This window comes from Coccinella septempunctata, chromosome 5, assembly GCF_907165205.1.
Source record: "Coccinella septempunctata chromosome 5, icCocSept1.1, whole genome shotgun sequence".
Classification (NCBI taxonomy): domain Eukaryota; kingdom Metazoa; phylum Arthropoda; class Insecta; order Coleoptera; family Coccinellidae; genus Coccinella; species Coccinella septempunctata.
Window position 1 is genome coordinate 9,466,782 of NC_058193.1, and position 7,823 is coordinate 9,474,604.

General features: G+C 33.5%; 1 pseudogene; it reads right to left on the reverse strand.

Annotated features, from left to right (window-relative positions):
* Positions 1–3,519: 3,519 nt before the first annotated feature.
* LOC123313976 lies at positions 3,520–7,520 on the reverse strand (annotated as a pseudogene).
* Between the last annotated feature and the right edge of the window lie 303 nt (positions 7,521–7,823).

Here is a 7,823-nt window from a genome sequence, read left to right on the forward strand (position 1 = left end):
TGCCTAAATTTCACGTTGAATTAATGATATTTAGAATTTACGCGATCGATCCTAGACACGCGGGTACCCAGCGAAATTTTATACAGAAATCCACTACGGGCGTTAAGCTGGGAGATCGCAACTTAGAAGGCGTTTCTGGGCTAGGTCCGTGATTTCTATCGAATTTTTCCCGCTACTACATTGTTTCGTAAGAAAAATGTAAATGTGGAGAATATTTTTCTCGATTATTGTTTTTGTTTTATTATTCATTTAAGTTATTGTTATACTATTATAATAATGGTTGATAACGGGACTGAGGACAAAGGTGTAAAAAAGACGACGTTTCGTCTGTATTTTCAGACATTATCGAGGCTCATTTCAGAGTCGCACTAGGTTAAAAGAATTAAAAACAATAAACATGGATGGAGAAGAAGTCACTAAAATTGATCGAGAATTTCAAAAACAATTCGTAAATGTCAACAATGAACGGAAAGCAAAGACAAGGAATAATCACAGATATCAATGAACAATACATATGGTCTACCGCTGTCATCAATATTTTATCGATTTGTAAATGCCAATTAAACTACTGTATAATGAGGTAAGTCCCTGTGTATCTACTCTGTTTTTGATGGTTCGATGTAAACTTATTTGTATCATTTCACTTAAACATCGTTTCTTATAATTCACTTCTCTATCTAATATGGAGACATCACCAAAACTAAAATTATGTTTACTATCAAAATTATGGTGAGCTAGAGCTGTCATCTCACTTGCACTCCTGTTCTTCTCCGCGCAGTCATATTTATGTTGGTTCACTCTCTTTGAAAGGTATTGCTTGGTTTGCCCTATGTTCACACATCACAGTATCACAGTTTAACAAGGAATCGAGTATATGAGATTGGAATATTGAAGTTTAGAGACAGGATCCTTCAGTCTGGAAAACACAGGATTAACAGTTTGAAGGGTGTGCCGGTCTGACGGTTGCATCATGTTCTTTAAAAATATGCTTAACTCTGAAAGTCCTGGAATGTAAGGAAAACTGAAATGAAATGATAATGGCACGTCAGCAGTCTGTTGAATCCTATTGTTCGACATTCTTATCTTTTTCAAAAAATAGTTGGGGTAATGGTTTCGTAACAAAATCTCCCTTATTTTATCATCATTTCCATTACGGAATTCTGTGTTGCTTAGCCCAGAAGATCGATTTGAATGATTTTTCACTGTAGCTATTTTATGGACAATAGGATGGCTGGACAAAAAATTCAGTATTTTACAAGAACTCGTTGGTTTAGTATAATAATTAGTCACCAATCTATCGTCTCGTCGGTGAACCATGACTTCCAAAGAGGGTAAACGTGAGTCTTTCTCTATCTCGATGGTGAACTTCAAATCAGAGTTGTATGAATTGAAAACATCAAGGACCTCATCAACTTTGTCTACAGGAATAGCCAGGAATGTGTCGTCCACATATACTTTCGCAACAGGTGTTGAAAACAGATGGACGCCGCAGGCTGGTTTTCATTTTCGCCATTTCGTCACATCTGCAGGCACCAGCTACTCCGAATAATAAAACAATCTGAAACAACCACTTGATTAAAATACAAAATTAAAATTACTTAACATATTATAGTTAACTTTGATCCTAAATATGAATATGAAAATGAATATCATCCGGTGAGTTAAGTTTTGTGGGAGAGACTGTAATTAGAAAAAATTATTTTATTTCAAATATTACAATGTATGATAATTGTGACGAATGATTCGTACAATAAATCGCGAAGACTAAGTAAAGACTGATCAATTAGTGGCCCTGAATCTTATTTATAATGACAATGAAAAATAATTCGATAACAGAAAGATTCCATGGACGGATGCTCCGTAGGTGCTTGGTCAGCATCCTTGCCACGTGCTGGAATGTGTGGGATATGTAACTCCTCCCTCCTCAGTACTTCCATTATGGGGTGAAGAATGGAACTCTTGGTTGAGTTGTTGGGGCTTCTGCCTGGTTTTCTGAACGTGTTGTTTGGGCTTCGACCTGGTTTACTGGATTTCGGTCCTTCAGCCATTGTCTCATTTTTTTGGAACAGAAAGAGAGAATAATTAATATCAGAATAAAATAGAGTATTGTGATGAATGTTCCATGGGATGATCGTGAGGTCTCGTGGTTAAATACCAGTGGCTGAATTTCCTCTTGTTTCTTCTTAAGTTTATGGATTCGATCCATAACATTTGTCAATTGAATTTTGAGGTCATTCATTTTTGGCGAAGTCCAATTGGTTATTATTTTTGGGAGTAGCATCGGTTGTGTGGCAGTTACTTCCTTGTCGTTGAAGTATTTTCTTTCTTCGGTTTCGAAGTAGCATCCTTTTGGAATTGAAATCAGATAGTTTCCCTTGAGAGTGGTAAAGTCTTGATTTTTGCACGACGTTTAAATTTTGGTTCCTTCAGGGATTATTGCGATGAATTTTGAATTGTCTCTGAATGAAATTTTGATTGGCTGAATGATGTTGGCAGTTTACAATTGGTTTCTTCAACTGCATCAGTTGAAAAATACAGTCTTCCACTTTGGAACCCTTAACCAGGTGGTTCTCCTCGCAATAGAATTGTTTTTGCAATTTTACACAAGATGAAGAGGTATACTGATAAAACTTTTCATTCATTGTCAGATAAGTGTTTTTAGGTAGAATTATGGTATTATTGATTGTCGGGATAGAATAAAGATGATAGTGGGAGAATAATTGAGGGAGGATAATTGGAAAGTGCAGAATGAAAACAATTCTGAATTGGGCATGGTATGCATCTACTTTGATCAGTTCATAAAAACTATGATATTCATCTTCATTCTTGAAAATTAAACTATCCTGAGAGTATTTTTTCGTTATTTTCGCAATGATCGATTTCAATTCAGAAAATTTGATGATGCTATGATGTAAAACTCCTAATTTAGAGAAACTAATAGCGTTTTCAATTTCATCGATCATTTTCATAACGATATTGACTGATGTTCCAATTTGATCCATAATATATTTGATTCTCATGAATCCAGAAAAATTATCTTCAAGATTTTTGAATTTTATAGAGATTTTTTCGAACTGAGAAGTGATAATTTTTTGATTCTGTTGAAGTATCGAAAAAGTTTTATTAAAATTCTGAATTATTTCTCCCGATAAAGAAATATCAGAATTTAATTTAGTTATAACTTCTTTCTGCTTATCTTGGAGATTTCTGAGAGCATTTTCATAATAAACTGCATCGTCAGCGTCCAAATTCCCAGTTATACTTTTAATGATTGTACCTAATCCATTAACAAGACCTCTCTTCTTTCTTCCTTTTGGAATTAAGCTATCCAATTTTTGCATAGCAACATTAAATTGATATTCGAAAATATTTCCTTCATTTTCCAATTCGGTGTAAAATATACTTTTGGGTTGATTAAGAAGAACATCTTTCACAGCCAAATATTGATTTTGAAGGTAATTAAGTTCCTCGAGGATAGGTTTGATATCGTAATAATGTATGAAATCGTGAAATTTTGCCTTAATTGTAGCTTGGCCCAGGTATATCGGAGAAATCTCTGGATTCTTTCGGAGGTTCATTATTTCTATCTCCTGAGCTGCTACTAGATGCACTAGGAGCATCCTGTAAAAGTATTTTGGTTTTAATTCTTGGTTTTTTCAAATTTTGCTTGTGAATTATTTTAGAATCACTTTGTATTTTAATCTTACTGCTACCCAAGACCTTTTCCTTCGCGAATTTGGGAGTAAGCTTGTTTCTAATATTTGACTTAACTTTACGATATACAACAGAATCTGGTTCGTAATTGAGGGGTTCTTGCCTTTTTTCATTATGTTTGTCTATGATGTGTTGTTTTCTATTTTTCAAGTCTTCATTTAATTTTTTATAAATCTCCTTAGTTTTTTCTCTATGATTTTCAATATAATTATTTATCAATTTTTCATTAATATCTATATCGAGGGGATCTTTAGTATCAAGATGGCCGTTTATAACATCAATGGGCTTCTGTTTAGTGGAGGAATGGATGGAATTATTGTAACCGAAAATAGCATAAGGCATTAAATTTTCAATATTAGTAATTTCTTTTTCTTGGATTTTCACTATTCTCAAGTGTTCAATTAATGTCGAATGAAATCTTTCGATCAATCCATTCGATTGAGGATTATTAGGAGTTATGTAATGTGGAGTGATCCGATGGACTTTCAAGAATTCCGTAACTACACCATTTTTAAGTTCTGTTCCGTTATCCATAATTATTGTTGTAGGTGAACCATGATGGGTCATAAATATTAAAAGTGAGCGAACGATCTCAATACCTGTTAAAGAAATCAATGGATAAGCCTGAGCATATTTGGAAAAAGCATCAACAATTGTGAGAAACTTTTTATTTTGAGCCTGGAAGGTATCGATATGAATTATTTCGAATGGCTTTGAAGGTATTGGTGTGAGCATAAGCTTTTGACAAGGAGGATCTCGATCATATTTGTTAATCTGACATATTTCACAATTATTAATATATTCAGTAACGTCATTTTGAATGCTTGGCCAATAATATGTCCTTCTGATTCTAGTAACTGTTTCGGTTATTCCTCTGTGATTGGTTTTACCCTCATGCATTAGTTGGATAGTTTGAATTTGAAGATCTTTTTCCGTTACATCTTCTAATATATCATTGCATTTCACTAGCTTAAAAGCAGAATGGTTAAATGTTCTTCTTAGGATTTCACAAACTTCGGAATAATAATTTTCTTTTTTGAAATGAAGGGCATAGAGAATTTTTGGTCGTATGTATTTCTTGAAAAATTCAATAACAGCTTTACTTAAATCATCAGTTGCAAGCTGGACAAAAATTCTTTGCTTGTTTGGAAAAATTCTTTCTAGTTTCACCTCAGCTGGGGAATGCAAAACAAAATCTAAAACTACCTGATTGTCAAATATGTTCAATACCTTTTCGGAAATAGGAATTTCTTGAATTGGATTTTCACAATTTGAATGTATCGTATTACTTTCAGATTGGTTAATGGGTTCTTCAACACTGATTGTTTCTTCCGGAGAAAACTGATAAATAACAATTTGGATTTCTGAATTCATGAAAACATAATGTATCATCTTAAAAATTTTTGTCCATTCCAATTTATCTAATCCACAAGAAATTCTTGGTAAAGCAAGATATATTTCGCTATTTTGTTCACATAATATTTTAAGATTCAAAAGAGCTCGAAAAACATCTTCATACCTGGGTTTGTGATGATAACATTCTTTTGTTACAAGGTAATAAATTCGACGATTATTGCTTTCAATTTGGGCTACTTCGGCAATTCTTTTATTTTGGGATTTCAGTTCCTCCACTTTACCAAACTTTTCTTTGAATGAAAGTGCAATACCCTTACTCATATGAAAATCTTGAGATACACAATGAGCCAACGAATAAGCTTCTGGTGCCGTAAATAAATCACCCTCTCTTTCCACTATGTTAGGTGAAAGTGTAATGTTATTGGAATCAAGGAGTTTCAGAAAATTTTCAAATGATAAACTTTGATATTCATCCTGTTCATGAATTTCCGAGTCGTCGAAATTTACAATCATAGATTCATTATCAGTACTTGGATTCAATTTGGAAAATTCCTCGTTAAATTTTTCCATATATTCAAAAAAATCTTTGTTGTGAATTTCAATTCTAGAAAGTGCGTCTGCATTAGTATTACAACTACCTTTTTTGTAAATGATTTCAAAATCAAATTCTTCCAATTTCAATCTCCATCGTAAAAGTTTACTATTTGGTTCTTTCAGCGACATTAACCATTGAAGAGGTTTATGATCAGTAATAATCTTAAATTTCCTGCCAAAAAGATAGGGTCTGAAATACTTGGTTGCCCAAACGATGGATAATAATTCTTTTTCAATAGTGCTATAATTTTGTTCATTATCATTCAATGTTCGAGAGGCGTAAGAAATTGGTTTGTCGGATCCTATACTACCTTGAGATAAAACGGCACCAAGAGCAAAATTACTCGCGTCTGTAGTTAAAATAAATTCTTTGGAAAAATCAGGATATTGAAGAATAGGTTCATTCGTTAAAAGTTTCTTACAATATTCAAAACAGTTGATGAATTCAGGAGTATGCTCAATTTTGGCACCCTTTTTCAGACATGAGGTTAACGGTTTGGTAATTTTAGCAAAATCTCGAATGAATTTCCTGTAATAACCAACTAAACCTAAAAAACCTTTAATTTCTTTAGTTGTACACGGTAGGGGATACTTTTGAATAGCTATAATTTTATCGGGATTCGGTTTCACTCCCTCCGGGGTGACTATGTGCCCTAGATATGCTACCTCCCTTTTTAAAAATTCGGATTTAGCTAATTGGATTTTGAAATTTGCCTCTTTAAGTCTTTGAAAAACATTATTAAGATTGAAAAGGTGTTCTTGTAAAGAAGTTGAGAATATTATTATATCATCAACATAGACCAAACAATTGTCTAAACCTCTAAGAACGTGGTCCATTCCATTGAAAAGTGGAAGGAGCATTTTTTAAGCCAAAGGGCATTCGCAAGAATTCGTAATGTCCATTTTCAACATTGAAAGCTGTTTTGGAAATATCTTCCGGATTCATTTCTATTTGGTGAAAACCACTTGCCAAATCTAATGTAGTGAAATATTGACACTTTCCAAGTTTATCTAAAACGTCATTAATATTAGGGATAGGATATTTGTCGTCTATCGTTTTTTCATTGACTTTCCGAAAATCGACAACAATTCTCCATTTTTTCTTTCCAGAAGCATCTGTCTTTTTAGGGACTACCCAAATAGGAGATGACCACGGAGACTGACTAGGCCTAATGATTCCTTGTTTCAACATCAAATTTATCTGGTTTTTTACTTCTTCTCTATGAACGTACGGGTATCTGTAAGATTTCGTATAAGCGGGGATGTCATCTTTGGTTTTAATGCAATGTTTAATTTTATTCGAAAATGAAAGTGTTTGATTTTCTCTGTGGAAAATATCGGAATATTTCTTGCATAATTTAAGAATATGAAATTTTTCTTCCTCGTTCATATGTTCAGTTCTAATGAGTTTTTCTATGTCACTATTATCTGAGCAAATGTTGGTATCTATTTGATATATTTCGAAATCATCAGCGATAAAGGGAAAAGAGTCTATTGGATTATTCAAAATTAATATTATATCTTCATCAGTTTTATTCGAAATTTCTACGTTAGCCAATCCATTGCATGAAAAAGTTAAAATTTCAGGTATTTCACAATTTTGTATAATTTGGTTGGGAACCATGGTTTCACCTGATAATGGTTTCACAGGGATTTTAGTGATAATTGTTGAATTGGAATCAACTTTAATTTTGAAAGGAAGTTTGGCAGCGGTTTCATGATAATGAATCGCTACAAGAGAAGATGGTGTAATTAACTTAGAATTTTGAAAATCCAGAGTTGCATTTAAAAGTTTTATGTTATCTAAACCTATAAGGCCATCATAAAAGGTGTGAAATTTGAATAAGTAAAATTCGAAATCGCCACGTTGCACAGTGGTCCGAAACCCCGAAAAGCTGGCCAAAAGTCAAAAACGTTTTCGATTCGGGTGGAAGTCTGTATTTAGGGGTTTTCGGTGTCGCTGATTACGAATTTGAAGACAAAAAGTGGAAATACAAAATGGCGGATCCAAAATGGCGGAAGTTTTAACGAAAACGTACTCAATTCGGGTAAGGGTCCGTACTCGGGGGTTTTTGAGGTCGCTAATTACGAATTCGAACTCGAAATGTAGAAAAAAAAATGGTGGAGCCAATATGGCGGAAATTTTTTTCGGAATCGTA